The sequence below is a fragment of the Corapipo altera genome, unplaced genomic scaffold, assembly GCF_003945725.1.
Source record: "Corapipo altera isolate COAL_440 unplaced genomic scaffold, ASM394572v1 61305, whole genome shotgun sequence".
Lineage (NCBI taxonomy): Eukaryota > Metazoa > Chordata > Aves > Passeriformes > Pipridae > Corapipo > Corapipo altera.
Window position 1 is genome coordinate 5,211,235 of NW_020884909.1, and position 21,751 is coordinate 5,232,985.

The 21,751-nt window shown below is 41.7% G+C and overlaps 1 protein-coding gene across 12 annotated transcripts in view; it reads left to right on the top strand.

Annotated features, from left to right (window-relative positions):
* Positions 1 to 21,751, top strand: part of SEMA4D (semaphorin 4D) — a 95,775-nt gene that overhangs the window by 33,346 nt on the left and 40,678 nt on the right. For 9 of the 12 annotated variants that reach the window (XM_027653184.1, XM_027653191.1, XM_027653194.1 and 6 more), the window contains one exon: positions 21,393 to 21,456. The exons of 2 other annotated variants lie outside the window; for them this stretch is intronic. The gene's annotated coding sequence lies outside the window, so the exon portion shown is untranslated. Of the gene's footprint in view, positions 1 to 21,376; positions 21,457 to 21,751 lie in introns of those variants that run through there. One more of the 12 variants, XM_027653189.1, reaches the window with a different exon arrangement.

The window sequence follows — 21,751 nt, forward strand, 5'->3', positions numbered from 1 at the left end:
AATTTCAAGCAGTTGGGTAGTTTACAATACAATCTCTTTAATCCTTGATAAATAACACCAATCAGACACCAGGGGGGAGAGATTAAATGTGTTTTTTGCTTAATTTGTCTTTTCATATCCCAGAATGATATTCTCCTGTACGTCAGATCTGAGAAGTGCTACAACAAACAGCAGTCTGGGTCCCTGCCTTAATTCTTTTAGTAGGATCCCTGGTTTGGGGGAGCACTGCTTCTCTCTTTGCTGTGTTGGTAGGGAATGCCAGCCTTCTGCCCATGTGACCTGGGCCGGTTCAGGATGCACCGGGGGATAATGCTTGGAATTTTCATTGGTGTGAGAAGAGGAAAAGGAGTTGGATAATAGTGGTGTTCGAGCAGTAATTTTCTAAGTAGCCACTGACTACCAGGTGCAGAGTCCCACACCACAGTTGATGGGAAGATCTTTTCCTTCCTCTTTCCACAGTGATTCGTGTTGTTGGCTGCCTGTTTTCTGGCCTGAGACCAGCAGTGTTTAGGGACTGTTTCACTGAAATGGAGGGCACAGCATCCTGGCAGCGTTCAGTGCTGGTGTCCAGATGATGTGCAACAAGGCTCATCCTGCCATCAGTCTGCAGATGTGCCTTCTTACCCGTCCTGCCACACAGAAGGTGAGCCAACACAGTTCGGTTACTAAAGTTTCTGCCATCAGGGCACAAGTTCTCAGGCCAGTGCAGAGCAGGAGAGGTGTATTTGCCTCTTTTAAATCAGTGAGTGTAGCAAACACCCTACTTATACCATTTTCCTTTAAATTATGGAGTGGTTTTGCCTCTTAGAACAGGAGGTGCTGTGTGTCTTTCAACACTTGTGGCACTGTCTTAATGCTTTCTGCTTTGATTTTCCTGAACCTTATGTTTCAGTCATTTATCATGTGCAGAACGAGGAAATGGCACCATTTGCAATGGGAGAACTGGCTTCTTGTAGAAGTTTAGTTTTGGCCTTATGGAGTTCCTTTGATAGCTTTGTCCTGGTTTGGGAGCACTCTGTTAACCACATGTTCTTTGAGATGAGTTAGCTATACCTGTGATAGTAGCCACGTGATTGCTTTTGGAGAATTCCAGCACTGGAGAAAAAAAAGTAATATTTCTTAGTCATTGCAGTACCATTTTTTTTTCTCCCTGTATAAAAAACCAACGATGAAATCCTTGCTTTTGTTGTGAAAAGGCCAGATTTGGAAGGCACACTTTTTCAATGAATGCAAGTAAAAGACTGGTTTTATTACAGAGAAATCTGGGAGAAAAACTGTAAGTTGAGAATTTCTTGTTTCTCTTCATGCTGCAACAGGCTTGGCTTTGTGAAGAAGCAGCTCTTTGACAATATGTTCTGAACTATGAGCATGGAATTTTGTCACTTAGTGCTGCAAGAGCAGAGCAAATGTTCACACCCAGGTTTTGGTGTATGGAATTTTGCTGATTTTTTTTTTTTAACAGCAGCTTTACTCTGATTTTTTTCCATCCTGTGCTACTGCCATAACTCTCACCAGGCAATTACTGAAATTTCGAATATTCAATCTTAGTACCTTAAATGTGAGTCCCCCTGATAAACCATGCTTTTTGGAAGCTACCATAAAAAAACATTTGAAAGAGAGATTCTTCTCCCTTTCTTGTCCCCAACCTTCTGCAAAGTCTTGCTGTGGATACAACAAACCCCAAAACATGCATGTTGTGTGTTCATGCTCTTGCTTTTGGTGTCTGAAGGCTCTGTTTCCCTACAAATAAACTTAGGGTTTGTTGTTTTTTTTTTTTTTTATTGTGCCAATCATAGTTTCTTGATTTTTGTTGTTGTTCATGATATTTTGTTTGTAACTGAGCACAACTGTTAATTGTGTTGAAAAGTAATCTAAAGAGCCAGGCAAAATGGAAGGCTCCATTGTGCTTGGTACTATGATGAATGTATTTTCTGTTCCCAGATGACTTACAGCACTATTAATTTCAGAGTTGTCTTGGATACTCAAGGAAACAGGTTTTTACCTTTCTGATCTTGCATGGTGACTGAAGGGTGTATTTTTCAGTTGGAAACCCACACTTCAGCTTATTTATACTGCCAGATGCAGCAGAAGTTAATCCTGTGCCGGAATACATCTCTTTGAAAAATCATGTTTTAAGCTGCTGCCAGAGGGGTGATAACAGATGGGAAATTGTAGAAATGGGCCTCTAAGTTTGGAATGTTAAAAGTCAATATGTGTTATGTATCTGTGTTCTGTGTAAAAGCAGTAACTTCATGTAGGAGACCTACCTCAGGTTCCTTCTTGCCTGGCTATGCCTCTTCCAGGACTCTTGCCCTGTACATCCCAGGAGGATGGGCAACATCCTCAAAGCTGAAACGAGCTGCTGCAGGTGTGTGGCAATTCCATTGTGTGACAGCACTTTCCTATAGCCTGTGCAGCAGTTATTTTAAATCCATATTTCCTGGTTGGTATTTTACAGATGGGTTGGATAGAGTTTCCCAAAACTAAGTGAATGTAAGTTTTTAATTTCGTGGCTGTGCTTCTGTGAGGCTGTAGCTCTGAGTTATTTTTAAATTGTGGATCAGTTAACTTCCTTGATTGCACATTGTTTACATTACCAAATAATATATTCAAATATTTAAAAACAAGCATGGCAAGATTCAATTTTATATTTGCATTGCAACTTACTAGTCTATTGCCTTCCTTCAAAATACAAACATTGCCAAAAATGCTGTCAGTAATATGATATCTGCATACAATTATGCGAGCAAAATATTTTCAGTGAATTTTTCTTCTGCTTCTTGCTTTGCTTTTTGCAAAGGTTGTAGCCTTGGGATGCTAGCCAGGCTTTGAACTGCAAAAGAGAGCATAAAGAATGCAGGATGTTTTTAGAATAATCTGAACTGTGAGCAGATGGCTTCATTAAATTCTCTTTAGGAATGAGGAGAGCAGTTGCTGCTTTTGGAACAAAATTGGCCAGAGCAACTGCTTGTACATTACCATCCCAAGTGTGTGGCAGGTAGAATATTTGTACAATTTCATGTATAGCAGTTGGTCCATACACCTTCAAAATATAGATGCAGGAGAGTGGTGCCAGTGCACTGTGTAATGATAGGTACAAATGAGAACAAAAGACTGTTTCATCAGTAAACTTTTCTGCATATGTTTGAAATCTTGTGCAGGGGAACCTCTGCTAAGTGCTTTACTTTTTGCTCCTTAACCCCAGCGTTCTGTTCTTTGCCACAAAATCTTTGCTTTTACTTTTTTGCCTTCCTTTCTGGACAATAGTGTGGAAAACTACATTTATAACTAAATATATCAAAATGTAGTTATAAATGACTTGTGAAGGAGAGTGATATAAAAAGGGTAATTTTCTCGCTTTAGAACAGAAAGACTTCTGGCAGAAGTGTATCAAGAGTGTGGTTGATCAGGGTTTCAATGTTCTCGTGTTGATCAAAGTGTCTACAGTGTGAGCAAATTTTCACTTTGCTTGCATCTAAGCTGTAATTAGGTACTTGATGCTCAATTTTCTCCCAACCCTTCCACCCCCAGAGTTAAAAACCAACTTCTTAAGTTTTGGTCAAGGCAAATACTCTCAAGTTATGACATCTGAATAGCCTGCTACAAGCAGAAGAATGTATGAGCTTTAAAGATGGGGATGGCTTTAAGGAGGAGAATTTTGTTCTTGTAGATGCAAATTCATAGATGTAGGAGGCTGTTGTACCATTTATGCCCTTCTAGAGTTGTGTGTTTCCTTTTATCTGTGGTCTTTAAATTTAAATTTGAAGACAGTAAACATAGCATCTGTGAAGACAGTGTCCTGCTGTAATGATAAATTTTATAAGTATTGATTACTACATATTCATTCTTCTGCCTGTGAAATGCCTCTTTATTACAAATTAGATATTAGCCTGTTATAAGTAGTGGGGGAGGACTGGTGGGTCTGCTGCTGGTGGGTCTGAACTCGTGTTAAGGCTTGTCTGTTGATACAGGGTATATTCTGGGGAAGACAGGCTCTGGTTTCAGCTCTGTATTCTGTTAAGCAGGTAATCTGGGGCAGTGGCATTGGAATGGATTTGTTGTTTCAGATCATTGAGAGAGATGAATGTCTTTATTTATGAAAGTGGTTGTGCATCACTTTTTTACCATACTGAACTAAATACCTCTGTGTAATAGTTGTGCAGAAGCTTGTATGTGCAAGTTTACGCATAATTTGCATAATAGATCAAGTCCATGTTTTTTGCCATGTTTGCTTTTTTAAGGGTAAATTTGTAACGTACACATGCATTGCAGAAACTGTCTGAACCAGACATCATATTGCTGGAGGAAATTTTGTGCTTAATTAGGATCAATACGTTCCACAATGAGAGTAGAAAATGACCTTGTTATTTGGAAGGATGAACTACTGGCGTGTTACTGGCCTCGTTTCAAGGTTTTGTCTGTGTTATTCTCACCCTGGGTTCTTCTGTTAAGTTTTTTATGTCTATGATACTTGCTTTTAAAATGCTATCTTTTTATGTGTGTGTTCTCCAGAAGTCTGTGTGGTACTAAGAGAGCTGGACAGTGCCACTCTTTTGATAGAAGTATCTGAGCAGACCCACTGTAAATGCAGTTCTGGCCTTAGTTATTTCACAGCTGCCACTGCCTGTAAGACAAACCTTTTGGACTTACCCTGGAACATTTTAGTCAAAACAGTCATGGCTGTAAGGGGAACACTTCACCCCACTTTGTGATGTATCAGGTGTTTTCCAAGATAGGCAGCGTTTTTCCTGTCTCCTTTCTTTGCTCTGTCTCCTTGTTGCTGAAAGGTGCAGCAGTGCTGCACAGGGTGTGGGGGCCCTAATGGGCAGGTCTTTCAGGTTCCAGACTGTATCCTATTTTCCCCTTTCCTTCAAACAAGAACCAAATGTTGTATAACCATAGTGTGGGTACATCAGTGAGTTTTAGCAATACATGCTGCCAAAAATAGCCCTGTTAAACTCCAGGCCTTACACGTCCTCTGGACAGGAACTCAGTCGTGTATTTGTGTCTGTCATTCTTTATTGATGTTTTGCAAACATCTCACAACAAAGACTGCTAAGCCATTCGGACATCTGGGCTGAATCACTTTTAACCAGCTTATGTGAGCAAATGTTTCTACCCATTCACATAGTGAAATGTTAGCTGCAAAGCCTGGGATGTTGTGCCACAGAGATGAAGGGCTTATTGTGGTTATGATTAACAAAATTCACTCAGCTTTTTCTGACTATGCCTTTTTTGCCATGAAGGCGGAAGTGATTGCCACTTCTAAGTCTACGTTCTTTTGATTCTTAGATCCATGGAAATTTCTCTCCTTTTGCACTTGCTCTGTTTAGCTTCTGTCAACCACAGACCCTTTATAAGCAGAAGAAAAGGAAATACTGTCTGCAGACGTATCACAGATCAGTGTGCCCCTGGTCAGCCTTGGTTAGGACAAAATAGTGCACAACATCTGAAAACATCTTTTGTTAGTGATGATAGTGTTCTTCTGTGCTGGTGGAATAAATTACTAGTTGAATTATCGTTTTGGGATCCAGCATCTGGCCTTGTTTGTGCCTTAATCTCGCTTGTGGGAATGTTTTAGAACCTGGTTCCCCTCTGCATCTGAGCGGGTCAGAACACCCTTGTTTCCAGAACTTTTCTAGTGTGCAGCAAAGGGAAACCATCTGGTGCTTCCATATTTACTCCTGCAACTTGTAGGTGGGGACATCTTCACACCACTCTGAGCCGCTGCAGGAAGCAGCACAGGAGCAGGGCAGGACGAAGGCCAGTCCTCCAAGGATGCAGCCATAAGTCATGGCTTCACGTTGTGCTTTATGCAGTAACTGAAACTGCCTGTTCCTTGTCCTTTTCCTCCCTTCCCTGACCTCCTGTGCTGCTGCTTCCCTCGAATCAGATCTTTATGATGATGAGACTCTGTGGTGTCCCAGTTAAAAATTTATTCTTTGTCTTACTCCCCTGAAACATCTTTCCCCTGATTTTTTTTAATTTTATTTTTATTTTTACTTTTTATCTCTGCTGGTCCATGTGGCCATCCCTGTGTGGTGTGTTACTTGCCCAAACAAGCTATACTTTGTTCTTGTATTGTAATGTCCTCTTTAGTGCTGAATGCAAATCTTTCTAATCAGCAGTTGTTCTTTTATCATCCATGTAAAAAAAGCTGAGGCAGTATTACACTGGTTTCCTCAAGTCCTGGTTGATGGGCAGCATCCACTTGTAGGTTAAAGGTCTTCTGAATGCTGTCTAAACCCTGGCCTGACTATAGTCTTGCCTGTGGAGTGGACTATTACTTACCTTTCTGGCCTGTACACTTGCCTTATCCTCCCTCTGCTGGTGATCAACCTTCTGCAGTCTCATGGATATAATTGTCACAGACAGGCTTTCCTAAAAGTGACATGTCATCCTTATTAATCCAGTAGAGTTTAATCTTTGGTGCTACAAACAGTTGACATTATTGTAATGGAGTTTGACGATATTGTATGTTCTCTAAGCATTTTTATTTGCTATTTTCCTGTATTTAAATTCAGCAAACAGCAGCATAAACAACCCTGTGTTCTTCTGTTATTCTGCAGCTATGAAACCCTCTTCCTTTATAAAACAGGGTTTGTGTTTTGGTCACGTCTTCCAGTGTGCTGCAGTAACACAATGAGGTGTTTATCTGCTTTAATAGATCACTTTAAGATCTTGTAATCTTATTTGTCTCAGTTTCACAGCTGTGAGGGCAAGGAGTGGAGAACTGCAGACTTGCTGTTGGATGAGCATTTCACCTGAGAAACATTGTTCAGCTCTAGATTTTTTAGTGCCTTTGTCTCTCCTCAGCCAGGTGATCCAGATGATGGTGCATTTATTCCTTGAAATCATACTTCTTTGCCTGTTGGTGACAGCAGATGTCCCACAAACAGACCTTGTGCTTTGCTGTGTAAGAGGCTGCTTCTTGTTACCTGTTGGTCTTAAAATTTATCACTCATCCAGGAGTCAAAACTGTGAAACAGAGAGAGAGTTGCCTGCCTGGCCCTTGCCCCTTCTGGCAGTGTGGGAGGGAATGGAAGGGCTGCTGTGGCATCTTTGCATGCATCTGCATCTCTCACCAGAAGAAGATGGACATGGGTTTATTTGGGGCTTGGGGGAAGCAAGCTGTTGAAAGGCCAGATTGAGTGCTACTGAGAGGAATAGGCACTTTTTCAAACCTGTCTGCATTCATATGCATCAGATTGTCTCTGCTGATGGCATTTTCTAACCTTGCTTGTAAGTAGTGGAAGTGTGGTCATACACCCTGTGGCAGGCGTGGGGAATGGGAATGAGATGGCTGGGTAAGTGTGGAGGTGGATGTGAAGGAGTGAGTGGCTAGGAGATCCCCCCAGAAGGGGGACAACAAGTTGTGGGAGGTGCTCGCAGGCTGTGGTGCTGACTTCTCAGACTGTTAAAGAGACAGATGAATAATGTTTATTAAACTTGTTTTCCCCCTGAAACCTTATGAAGTGGCTTAGTAGGAGGGAATTATTTGGTGACCATAAGCATTAAGATGTTTAAGCTGAAAGTGGTGTAAACTTTCACTGAAAGGTGCAAACTAGAATTTTCACAAGCCACATGAAAATCCATTATTTTATTTATTGCAGTGCTGTGGATCTTACTAGGCAGTCCTCTCACCTTCTTTCTGTTGTAGTTGCTGACGACGTTTCAGGTCTCCCTGGTTAGTAAAATTACGCGTTTTAGAGCTGCTGCTCACGTGCTGTACCAAGAAGAGCCTTTCAGTGAGTCCATTGTGACACTTCACTAGGCTTCCTGAGCCCAGCTTTCACCACCAGCCTTTGTGTACCACAGGGGCTGGTGCAGTGCTCTGCTGAGAAGGTGTTTTTCCAGACGTGGTCACCTGGTTTTGCAGTTTCTGTGTCCTTTGGAGGTGAAGCAGCTGATCCCAGGCTTTTATGCTCTTTCTCAGGTGTGGAACTGGAAACTGCGTGTATTGGGAAAAGTTAAACCTAACACGTCTCTGAGAGCTGGAAACGTACCAAAGCATAGAAGAGAAGATAAATGCCATTGAGGAGTTCTGGGCATTGGATGAAAAAAGACCCATCACCCATGGAGTGGTCTGAGAGATTGCTGGTCAGCAGCTCACCTTGGTCAGGATATGACCAGACTGATTTCAGGACATGCTTTCTCAGGTTTCTGTGAAACCTCTCTCATGTCAGACAGGAAGGACTCTGTAGGAAATCTTACAGAAAATACTTTAGTATGTAGAATGAAGCAACCTGTTTTGATATTTGTAGAAGCAACAGGGGATGCGTCTTGGGTTCCCTGTGCATTGGGAATAGGTTGGAGTACCTAGGTGAAGGGCAGCAAAATGAAACTTTTGTATCACTGCTGAAACGTACATGAAATAATCCCAATTTTTTTAGCTTTTCACTAGCTTGTCATTATCTTGCAGAAGGTTTGTTTCCACCAGTACTTTCAGATGTTAACATTTGAATTTCTTTGCTTTATTCTAACAAGAAGGTAAGTTAAGCAAGGGCTTTTTTTCCTGCTGAGGAGTGATGTCAGTTCACATCATCTGAGGCTATACAGCATGGCAAGTGTTTTGCTAACAGTCTTGGGGGAGGGGTCAGCTGTAGTGAAATTGCATAACCATTTTCTGTCACTTAAAGGTCTGATATGCCACCAGCCTTTCAAAGCATGTTAGCGTTTAAATACTTTAACCTACTCAGATATTTTTAAAGTGCCATGGCTCAGAAGAGCTGATGGTAAAACGCTTAAACGCCCGTTGTGTTAGAAAAGATAGAGAAGCTGTTTGACCGTAGATATGCTGGTACCTGTATTTTCTTTTTTTCTGCAGAGTGACTGTCAGTTTCAGGCTTTCTGAGAAGGGAATCATAGAAGTTCTGGGGTCAATAAGGAGCAGCTTGTGCTGTGCCTTGAGGTGTGCAGTTGGCTGACCTTGCTGGTGCACAGCTTAGGGCACTGCATGCAAACTCCAGCGCAGTTTTCTTGTGTGTCACTGAACAGCAAATCTGTTGTTAAAGACAGTCTGTTTTGCCAGGCAGAAACGTGTCTGTGGCCTTTTAAGAACAAGGAAGCTTAAATGAAGCCTACTAGCAAACAGTCCTGCAGGAGGCAGGATTCTTAGCAACAGAAATAATGAGATCTGTCATTCTGTCTTTAATTGTCAAAGGGCAATAGCAAAGCAGCTAATGCACAGTTGTTAATCTGGAGTACCAGTTTCTGTTTGTGGTCCATATACTTTGGATACCTTGGATGACTTCTAAGAGATCTGCAAAAGCTACTTAAGAAAAGCAAGCCGATTTTTAGGAGATGTGCATGTCTGCACATCCTATAGAAAACTTGCAGATGAGTGGTTTTCAGTTTCTAAGAAAAAAATTTCTAGTCTTGAAGTCTGAATAGTAGTTTGCTGGAAAGAAGCCTGTATAACAGAAGTTACTCTGTTCATAAATAACATTACCGAGCTAGGCTCATCCGACTGATTAGTGGGAATGGGGGAGACCTCCAGGCTTAGGGCTGCTAGCCCATTACCTGCGAGGTGAATGCCCTTCCCCCCTGCCCCAGCATGTGGCCCTGCGACCCCGCAAGGAGCACACAGACCACCAGGGAGGGACGGACGAAAGAGGAAGTTTATTGTGGGGTAGGGGTTTATAAGGCTTTCAGGAGGGTCAAAAGGGGACCAATCACAAGTTCAGGGTCACATAGAAAAAACCATCAGGTGAAGGGTCAACAGCCAATAGAAAGGGGTTAACAAAGGCCAGTGGGAAACACTTCAGGACACCTTCCCAGGACACCTTGTGTGGGAGCACAGGGGATGTTGGGAAGAAGAGGCAATGACTCTGCAAAAAGGTAAAAGCCATTTTAAAACCTGTTTAAACCACCTTAAAAACTTCGGTTTCTGTAACATTTGAACTGCTCTCATTTTCTTCACTAATCCATCTCTGACAGGACTTCTTCCATCCTGCATATGGCAAATCCATTGCTACATCCTCACATTTTAACAGTGGGACATTGTTTGGCTTTTCTGTTTTAAACTCTTGCAGTAGTTTAAAGCTAATATTCCAATTAGAGAAAATTGGGAGAAACGTCAGGGGAGAGTGAGAAGGAAACTAATGCTTAGTAAGAGCCATTGTTTTGTTTACTGTGTTGAATCTTCACTTTTTAACAAAAAAACGAAACAGAAAAAAACAACAGACCCAAAAACAAAACAGCAGACTTTATAACAATTGAAATTCAAATTTAGGAAATTAATACATCAACAGACAACTTTGAACTTAAAGGTTCGATTGATTTGAAGTAATGTGGAATGATTTTTTAAAATTTATTTATTTTTAAGAAACTGCCCATTTATTTTATAGGCTGCATGGGGACTTTGGTTTGTTTCTTGCTCTATTTAGGTGCACTTCAGAACAGGAGATATTTTGTAATGTAGAATGACACTTGGAATATAGACAATGAAGGGATCTTCTTGAGTCCTGTCTCTGCCTGTTTGGGGTCATGCATCAGGAAAGAGGATATAGCAGTGTCAAGGATATTCTTCCTCTGCATATTTTTGGTAATGTGGTATCTGAAGCTGACGACCTTAGAAGGTTATAAAAGGATACAGGGAAGCAGCTAACAGCTTGAGCACCTCTGCAGAATCTGGTTCACAAGTAACATTAATTGCCGCTGAATTCTCTGACATATCTATCTTGTCTGGGATTAATTTTTGCATTTGGCTGAGCTTAACCTAATTTTTCCACTGTGACGTTTGAAATGTGAAAGCTATAAGTGGTCCGGAGTGGGGATCTCTGGTTTGAGATAAGACATGAGTGGTGGTTGCTGTGGCATTTGGAGCCCAGCTTTGTGTTTCTTTGAGCCCTAAGCCTTGAAGGAAGCACATAAATCTTGTCTTGCCTCTAATGCCCTCATGTAATTTTCCAGTTCTACTTTTTTGTTATACTAAAACCTGTCAAATTTAGCATTCTGGGGCTGGAAACCTGCAGTAATTACCTGTTTTGTCAAGAAAGTTTGAGGTAGAACCTCTATGGTGTGCAGCTCTCACACTGGTTTTTTCCTTTCAAATGTCTGTAATGATAGTGCAAACAAGGTTCTTAAAAGTTAATCATCGAGGGTAATAATGGCTCTCTGCAACATTTCATTTGGCGTAAGAAAAAGCTCATTTTAGGCTTGGCAGGAGTTAAAATCCCAGTAATGCTCATGAGAATGTTCTGCAAGCAAAGCTTCTATTAATCCTGTTCCTGACATGCTCACACATAATTTGATGTGAAACCTGAAGCACTTGTACTGAAAGATCTGCACCTGTGTTTTTGGATGTACAGAAAGCAGTAATATGGGTACAAACTGATAACCCAGTTACCAGCTAAAGGTCAAAATGACCTTTGCATTGTTGAAATCAGCACAAGGGTTGTATTGAGGTGGGAACAGGTATTATCAACGCTCTCTAACCCAATAGAATGGATGTAACAACACATGATAAATCACTTCATTTGTGGAAGTTATCCCAAAATCAGAGGGTGTTTTTCAAGCTCCAGAATTAGTAATCGCTGACTTGTTGCTAACCAAATTCTGCAACAAAACACCAGTGTTTAACAAGTTCTGTTCTGTACAAACATTTTTATAGTGCTGGTATCTACAATTTTTTTCTGTGTCTTACAGAAGTGTGCAGACACCCTGGCTGTACATAGTTTAAAAAAGAGCGAAGGTTAGTGAGCAACAGTACAATAATATAATGATGATTCATAAAATCTATATCTGTGTCATCTGTGAAAAGTACTAGAAGCTCATTTCAAAAGTATGGTTCTGTTACCTTTCAGCATAAAAAATGCTAGGGTTGGTGCAGAGGTTTAACATGTTAAAGAAGGGTAACTCATTTCTGAGCTAGCATAACCTTAAACAGCAAAATCCTAAACCTTTTAAAATGCTTGCCTCTGAAGCTGTGTGTATTAGGTATATCTGTTAGGGTGAAATGATGATTTCTTAAATTTCAAGGCTATTTTACTGCATTTCCATGGTGCTTGGCAAGAAAAAAAGAGCTGCAGTCTGCTGTTGGAGATTAATCTCCTGTCGAGATCTCGGGTATTTAAAATGACCTTTGTAGTGTGCAGTGAATTCTGGATTCTGCCCCCAAACATGGGATGTCCTGTTTTGAGTGTGGTTGGCTGGGACATGCAGTTGTCCCATGGTACATGCTGTTTGCCAGTCCTTCAGAGACAGTGAAGTTTCTTGAATATGCAGGTAGATGTGAGGCTAGCACGACTGTGGCCACAGTTTAGCTGATGAGAAGGAATTGTAGTTTCTTACTCACCACTGGCAGAATAAACTAATAATGATGCTGCAGCAGAAGAGCAGTGTTTAGCACTGGGGATGTAACCCTACCCTCAGGTAGCTCTGACGTTTGTCTTTTCAACATCTTTTTCAGCAAGCAGTCCTGGAGGAAGCTCGGCACCCTGAGTGGATGCTATGCAGCACCAGGAGGGGAGAGCTGCATTGTGTCTGTCGCAGGCCTAATCCTATACAGTCCTCAGTCCTTCAGGGTTTTCTTTTTTTGGACCAGGAGGATCGTTCATCACTTCCTTAGTTTTTCTTATTTTGGCCCTGAGGTGAGACAGGGAGGACCTCGAGTGAGTCTAGCACTTACTTAGTTCCCACTCCCGTTTTTTCTTTTCCCCCCAAGAAAGGCTCAGATTTGAGTGACAGAAAATTCTGAGTTGGAAGTGACCCACAAGGATCATCAAGTCCAAGTCTTAAGCAAATACTAGGATATTGTATTGTATTGTACTGTACTGCAACCTTGGCATTATTAGCACTGTGCTCTTACCAGCTGAGCTAATCTGAGGGTCATAATATCTCCCAGTAGTGTTCCACGTAGCTTTCTATCTGCCCCAAGCTAGCACGGCTGCTGAAGGAGGTACTATGGGTGGATTTAAACTAACCCTGAGCCTTCCCCTCCCTAAAGCAGGTTTTTTAACCTGTGGAAGTTGATCAGTCGACGTCCCCAACCAGTTACGTGGTGGTGTAAGTCTGAGCTGGGAGTTGGGGATGGATGGAGACCAGCAGACACAGCGGCCAGAATTAAGTAAGGAGGCTGGACCCCTTGCAACTGTGAGGAAGAGGAGCAGTTGTCTAGCTTGTTTCTGAGGGATCCAGAAGATGATTTTTAGGCCATTTATCCTGGCACACTGCTAAATTTCTGATGAGTGTCTTAAAACGAAGATGTTCACACAGTTTATCAGTGCACAGCTGGTGTCTAGGACCTATGAAGCCTAAATGTGCTGTAATTAAGCGTATTAATAGAAGAGTGGGTTACCACAAGTGGAATACTACAAGTGGAATGCTGCAAGTGGAATACTGCAGGAGAAAGAGGAAAACAGCAATGACCTGGTGACAGGCCAGGTGTGAGAGCTGAGAATGTTCAACTCTGCATGTGTCAGTTCAGTGAAAATCGCGTTGCTCCTTGGTGCTGTTGATTCTGTACCTTAAAATAGAACTTGATGTTTGTTGTCTGAGGGTCAGGTATCAAGGAATGAGAATGGAAAGTAGAAATAAATGTTTCTGTGTTACTTTCATTAATATGAGGATAACTGGGCCTGAGGGAAATTACTGGCTTTAGTATGGAGTGTTTTTGTTGTTAATCTTTAACCTGTACCAGGTTATCAGTGGAAATAAATTTGGAAGCCAGAACTGGGTGTACTTTGAGAAGGTTCCCTGTGCAACGTCATCCCACAGCCGGGTGACAGGAAGAAAGGAACTGATTTTCTGTGTAAACCACAATGCCCATCTGTGTCATATGGAAACATGAACGTTGAAACTTGCTGCTGAAAAAGCAGCTTATGAAACAAACAGCACAGGCATGGAGTGTAGTGGACTGATGGAGCCTGATTATGAGATGGAGTCTGCTTCACCATTGCCTCAAGGTGGAGTTAAAAAGTGTTGATGGCACAGCTGGGCTGCTGTAGGAGCCTGGAGAAAGCTCCAGGAGGCACCCAGCAAGCCAGCAGAGGCAGGCAGAGGAGCACAAAAGATAAATAGTTGTTACAATCAAAAAATGCCAGAAGGACTTACTCTCCCATATAACGTGTGCCAGGCAGATCTTACTTGGAGACCAGGGAACCAGCCAGGGGACACTCAGGGCCCATCTTGGTCCTGGGTGACCTTGACTGGGATACTGGTGAACTGGCCAGTGGGCATCCGAGGTACCACAGCGAGGGGATTTAGGGAATGTGGGGGTCTGTTGGAGCACAGCTGTGGGAGCTGCTGCCACCCCTCAGAGGATACAAAGGGACCAGGGAAGAAGCCCAGCAGAGATCTCCCAGCTCGAAAGCCAGCAGCACTTCATGGGGATGGTACCTCCTGTCCTGTGCTTTTAACAGTTACCCTTAGCTTTTCCCACTTTTCTGTCTTCCTTCTTTCTCTCTGCTCTTTTGTGTTACAAAATAAAGTTGAGTTATCGTTTTGGGATCCAGCATCTGGCCTCGTTTGTGCCTTAATCTCACATATGGGAATGTTTTAGAACCTGGTTCCCCTCTGCATCTGAGAGGAACATGGAGGCACTGGCTTCAGCTTGGAACTTTTGAAAGAGACTTGACAGCACTTGATGTTTACTCTTAACTAGCTGCCATAGAAAAAGAATTAATGGAGGGAAAAATAAGAGGGCTTTACCACACCGTATTCAACATGCGTAATGCCACATGGAGGAAAAATTGCAGAGGTTTTACTGCTTAGACTGTGTGCTTTGTGTCCAGTGCAAAGCTGGCTGTGTGTGGTGGGCAGCAGAAGCAGCTCTGTGGAGTGGCAGGTGAAGCACTGGGAGCCATGCCCAGTGCTGCCCATCCCCTCACTGCATCCGAAACTGAGAACTCCAAATTGTCATCACAGATCCAGCTGCCATTTGGATATTGTAGTTCTTTGTCCCAGATGAAACTGGGAATGTGATACAGGTGGATTCAGGAATGTGTGAATTTTTTGAGGTCTGTTCTGGTTGTTTTGCTGTTGAGTGGACATGTTTTTAATATGATATGAAGTATCATCCTAACCAGTCTAATGACATTCTCGTTATGACTTTGTGCAGTTTGTCCTGAGAGGAAGATAGTTTCAAAGGGGTGTGTGTGATAAAGGAGTTGTAATGCGTGATAGTAAGATAAAGATACTCAGAAGCATAACAAATTTTAACTGTGTTTGTAAGTCCGAGGTGTCCTTACATAACTTGTAAAGCTTGAGGAAATCCCTTTTTATAGCTTTCTGCGATTTTTTGGACATGAACAGTTTTGTTTTGTTTTTACAGAAAATTGGTGAATTCCACCTATGAATTTAAATTGGGGGTTTTTTTTAATAGTAAACATTGCTGCAGGGTTCAACTTCTGACTTTTGTGTAGCCAAACCCAGTGAAGCTTTGTTTTTGTTATTTCTCCACTGTTTTGAATAAGTTGGTTCAAATCCCCTGCTTCAGCAACCTTTTGCAGCTCCCTCGGGGAGGCTGTGCTGTGTCTTACACAACTAGGGAGCTGACTCTCTGCCTCCTAGAACCGAAGTTGCCTGCTTTTTTCATCACAGAAGCTTTTTCTCAGGACGGACAGGTAACCTCTGCCAAGGCTTCTCTTTTAAGGTGCAGAATGTTTTGCTGTGCAGGTGGAGGAGTGCTGTCTTTTAATCTTGTGTGCTGAGATGAAAATTACTTTTGCTTTTCCTTCTCCTCTGCCTAATTCTAAGTAACTTTGGGGTTGGGAGGGGGGAAGGAAGGCAGAGTTTTGAATGTGCTTTTAAAACTGTCTTACCATTGTGCCATTTCTGCTGTCAGTGTCCCTGAGCAGTGCATGTTGTTCACAGGCATATGTACAACTTAAGGAGTTGAGTGTTCCAGGTGGGCAAACTGACCAGGGGTGTTTTGGTACTGAAAACCTCTGCTGTGTGGACAAGGTGGTTGTTGAATTTGCCTCCTCTGATAGCCAAGATACTTCACGGCCTAGCACCTGTCAGTAACTGGTGTTAATTTGTTAAAAACTGGCTTAAAAGTCTGAAAAACTAGAATCTGATACTGAATAACTTGGTTTTTCTACGCTACCGTGATGGTAAAGTACTTCCAATTCTAAAGAACATTAAAGCCTCTTTTTCACATATTTTCCTTTCCTATGGATTTTGGGTTTTCTATGTGATGGTTTGTTTTGGTGTTTTGTTGTTTTTTGGTTTTTTTTGGAAGGGGCTATGCATTTCTCTAGGTAAGAGAGCAAGAGAGAAAGAAAAATATCAAGGCAGCATTGAAAAACACTAAATATGAAACCCTGTGAAGTAACACCTAGGTGTTTTGTAATCTCAGTGTTCAGATAATTCTCTTGAATGTATTCAGACTATCACCTTTAGATAGTGGTTAAGTGCAGTTTTTGTAAAGAGTCAAAGTAAAAAAACAAAATACTGTAGTAATAAATAGCTGAAAAGCAACAAAAGGTGTTCTCTGAAAGTGACAGAATATGTGATTTAAGCTCTTACTAAAGCAGGTGGTATAATGTAGCATCTTGATTTTAGTTTTAGGTTTTCTGGGTTGCTGTGTTAGAGTGAATATGGAAATAGATAACATTCATTCACTTTTTAATACTAGGAGGTGTTTCCACATAATTGGCAGCTTATAGTCTTTTGGATAAGACAAGCAGTTGTTTTGAGATTTTTAGTTCTTGATTTTCTTGTAGTGTACTTCATTTATTCTGTTAAAGAACATTAGCAAAAAATACAGGCAGAATTTAGACTTTGTTTTCTGTTACTTTTCACTGAATACTTAGAGTAAGATTTGGAGGATCATCTGCTGTTTCTTCTTCAGGTTTTTGAACTAGCAAGTAGTTTTCAGGATTGTTCCTTTTCTGATAGAAGGAAAAGGAGACCTGGATGATATTGGATTTTATGATGAGAGAAGAGGTAATTATCTCCTTTGTATTGATCTTGTGGAAATAAAAAAATTGTTGAATATAGAGGTGCTCCCAGTGATCTCTGCTCTTCAAAGACTGTTGTTTATTGACTAAAATATTCTAATGCTGCTTCTGAAAGAACATTTCCTTCCCTACCAAATGCTGTGCAGGTACATAAAAATTTTAGATGTCCATGAAGTAAGTGGTTGTTTAAAAAGTTCAGTCTGAAGCCAGTGTGTTAGTTTCTTTATGCAGATGTGTGTCCTCCTTCCTTTTCTCTCATGCTATGTGGCTCTTGGTCTCACACAGTTGTGTTGAGTGTTCTCTGTTTTTGCTGGAATTTAATTCAGAACCACTACTATGTTTTGGATTGAAATAACTCTGTGTTGATATTTGTAACAGAACTGGAAGAAAGTTGGAATTGTGAAACACACTCAGATCCTTTCCTGAAGAATGGTTGGGATGCACAGATAGTATCATGAATGTTCCTGTTCAGTTTTATGGAGGTTAGGTTGCTTGATTACAGAATCTCTTCGTATCCTTAAAAATGTAGAAAATCCCATCTCTGTGGTAGGTGACCCAACCTTAATATTTGTAGCTTGCCATTGGGACACACGAGGAATTCACAGCTCTCTGTCTCCATGTTGTTCTTGGCTTTTTTCAGGGTGCTTGTGAGATCTGAGGAGTGTCAAGGTGACAGGGGAATTGAAAGCTGAAGATGCCAGCACATTTTGGGCTAGATTGAAGTGACTGTCTGAGACATGAGAGGGCTTTTCTGCTTTGTTGTTTCAGAACTGGGTTTGGCGTGGGCCCCTGCTGCAGGTTAAAGCTCATCCGCGTATCTTTTCCTGTAATGTTTAGAAAAAGTTGAGGGATGTTGCTAGGCCAGTTCATGGTTCTATGGAATAAAGATTCATGAAAAGTGAAGCTTTGCAGGCAGGAAAGGGGAAAAACACTTGAGTCTTTGCTCTGTAAATCCTGTGGTGTGTTTGTTCCCTGACCACCCCACCCCACCTCCCCCCTCCACAGTGTCTTGCATAGGGGGCTTGCAGATAAAATCACCAGCCCCATCCAGACAGGGTGGGAGCAGTGGAGGTGGTGACAGTGTCAGCAACAGTTATTTCTGTGTGTCAGATCAATTACTAAAAAATAGTACTGGTACTGTGCACAGTTCTTGTTGTCTGGCCTACCTTTTTGTGCCATTATTTTAACACTCTAAAACCACACATAGCATTTACAGGAAAGTTTTTGAAGTGATAGACTATCTGTGGGCAGCGTGTGCAGCCTTAGTCATAGCTGTACATTGGCTTTGTTTGTGGCTTCCATGTAAGTATTTAAAATAGTTTTTCTGAGAAAACCAGTGCATGTAGATTATGGCTGACTTTAGTTCTGGGTAGCAAATATACCTCTAGTTGTGATCATCAAGGTATTTATCTGGAAATTGTGTTTCAGTAAGGTCTGTGTGCAGTGCTGCGATACTAGAAACATTCGTAAACTTAAAACTTGCCTCCATGGTCTCCTAAAGAGTTCTCAGAGTAAACAAAATTTGCTTATAAGATGGTTTTCTTGCATTTCCTCTCCTCTTCATTTAGAATCACTAGGACCTGGTTACAGCAGCCGTATGCTTGAATACAGAATGAAAGAAATGCTACTGATCTGGATGGTAATTGATGTGCAGAAGGAAAAGGAGTACATATTATATGTTGTTCTTTGAATTTCTTCTTTACTTTTAATACAAGTAGGCTATGACAGCCAGAAGTGACTTACAGTAGATTAATGTGCTTTGGAATTTGACACATTAGAAGAAAGTCTTCAAATAAATAAAGTATATGCACACACACATATATGAAGGATTGTGGATCTTTTATGAAAAATTTCCTTAAGGTGGCTATCCTTTTATTCTACATTAATGTATTCCAGGTTGTCTTTCATTTATAATCCAGTAGGTGTTTTCTTTAATCTTTGAGGACTTAGTCACAGCTGTCAAAATAACGAGCTGTTCATGGTGTAATTTCTCCCCCCCACCCCATCTTAAGTAATTGTTACCAGAAGAAGTAGTTTGTTGGTGGTTTTTTTTTCCCCCTTTAAGTTTACATTGAAGTGCTCTTAAAACTTGATGGGGTATAAGGTTTGTCTGGGAGCCCAGCAGTGCCCACAGTGCCTGCTGTAAGGGATCACCTGTGAGGCTTAGGTCAAACAAGAGGACCTGAAGGATGTCTGCCAATCTGCAGGGTTTACATGGATGTTAATTTCCTACTCAAGTCCTGGTTGGATTAAAGGGCTCAATTATGTCAGAGCTTCTGGCAAGCTGTGAGTAGTTACTCATGTGTGTAGCGTGACCACAGGTGGTGTCCGGACAGGCAGGCAGTGGCAGTCTGATCAAAGGAGAGGAATCAGCCCCTGCTTGCAAACCACCCTTTGCCTTAGCCCAGCTGCCCTCACGCCCAGCCCCACATGTTCGTGAGCTTCTCTGCCAGAAACACCGATGGTTAGTGGCCCCTTCCCAAGTACTACACCGAGGAAGGATGGATTGCTCTTGGGAACAGAGATCTCGAGCTGACGTGCCACGGCTTGGAAGTGCTGGTGGTTCTTCTGCCTCTCCCCATCTCCATAGAGATCTAGGGACTGGCTCAGAGCTGGTCTGGGCCCCAGCTGTCTGTCCACCTGGCTTTCATGTCTTCAGTGGCCTCAAACCCTAGCTAAAACATGGAGCCACTTGTGCAGGCTTGAAAATCTCTAATAAAATATATACAGGTCAGATAATTTGCTGCAAGGGGTTTCACGCCTACTGTAGCTATTAATTTATATGCAAGTGCTTCATTACAATGAAAGTGCTCCTACAAGCCACAGGCTGCTAGAAGGCCTTTCTTGAGAGAGGAAAAAGAGAATTTTCCTTTTTTCCCTTAAGGTATCTTCAGCTAAAATAGATAATTACAGTTCGCTCTGCAAGCAGTAAACTATAAGGAAATGCACAAGGATCCGAAAACTCCAGCAGCGATACTGACTACATTTGTGACTACATTTCTGGGTGGCCTCTTGTGGCAAGCTGCAATTTTTGGTAAATTTTAACTGTTCACTTAAATACTGAGTAGCTGTAGAGCCATAGAGATATGATTTGGTGCAAGTGGGTTCATGGACAGCTTCATAACTGGTCAGATGATCCGCAGTTTGCCTGCTCTGGTTTTTTTTCTCCCCAGCAGAATTGAAAGGTGGATGGTTGTTTTTACATCAAAAATAAGTCAGTTATGTTCTCCTAGTGTTTGTGTCATAGATGGGCAATGAATTTCCATGGGGCATTCTGTTGAAAAAAATTGTGGTGAGAATCAGACTAGATTCCCTTCTCTATAGCGCCAAAGACCCAGAAAATAGCTGAAAATACTGTTTTAAAAGCAAAAGTGGGTTTGATGTAGCTGCTTGATACCTGCTGCTGCACTGGTAACCACAAAACATGCACTGTTGAAGGTCTCTGAAAAAGACCCTGTATAGGCTCTCCCCTTCCTCAGAGACCCTGCAGTATTGAGCTGTTTCTTGTACTTTTCCTTGGCCTGTTTTTTATGGGGCCTCTGTCTTGTGAGCCATTATAATCTTTTGGATCAAGAATGAAGCCCTCACATGTGCAATGGAGACTGGTTTGTTTTTTTTTTCTAGGTGCATCATCTTCCCACCTGCATCTCTGGGAACCCCTGTACTGTTGAGTGAAATCTACTTCAAACCCACAATGACTTGTATTTTAAAAAGCACCATCTCTTTACATAGCTCACACCCTTCTAAAAGCTCTGGGATGAACAGTAGGAAGTATATATGCTAAATAGAGCCTGATGTAATGGTATTACGAGTCTGCATATTGAGAAGTGTGTTAGCTACAGTAATCTTTGGATAAATGCCTTATTGTGCCCAGTTGTGATTGTTTTGGAGTGGTCCACTGTTCTCCTATGATAACAACAAAATAAGTACAAGCCTGCATGGTTTTGTCGTACATATCCAGATATTCTTTTCTGAGCTTGTGCATAATGCAGTTGTTCAGTAATGCAGGAGAGTGTTGGAGCTTCTTTATACAGATTTAGTAAAGGGAATTGTTTGTGGGGCTGGCTGGTTTCTGACCTTTCTGAGCTTTCTCTAGTACATCCTGTACCAGCATAGGAAGGGTCCCAGACTCTTAACCAGTATCAGTAGTTGCTACTGCAGTGCAAATGCTGAATAATTTCGTACTGAGTAGTGATCAGGCAGCTTGGGATAGGAGAAACAAATTAAATTTTAAAAGGGTTGGTGTGTATGCTTTTTATCAGGTTTGCTTAATATTTTTTCCTTCTGTTAAGTGTAGTGTCAGGGTCTTGGATCGTGGGATGCAAATGTAACATGTCTGGTTTCTGTCAGGAATGGTCTGCCCTGGTAATCTGGGAAGTTAAAGCCAAACTTTTGGGGGAGGATTTATTATAATTCCCCTATCAGAACTTGCCCTTCAGGTTTATGTGGTAATGATGTCAAGGCCTGTTTCTTCTCTCTTCTCAGAAAGGATGTGTTTCTGACTGCTTCCCATCTCCAGGCTGTGCTGGAGGCTCCAGAGGGGTGGCAGGTACGTATAGAGAAACTGGAGGTACAGCCCCACAGCAGAAGGGGGACTGTGGTGGATTCATGGTGACTCTGTTATAGGTGTCTTTGTTAGCAAAACAAACAAAGATACTGCAAGAAAACTAGGGACTTACAGCATACTGAAAAATGTAAATAAAGGGTTTATTATAAGCTTGATTTATTGCTTTCCTTTGCTCCACGACCAAAATACTCAAGAAACTTAGCAGGAAAGGGACTTTTTCCACTTGGAAACATACTGTAAATTTACCTGTTCTTCAGTTACCACTGAATGGTCATGT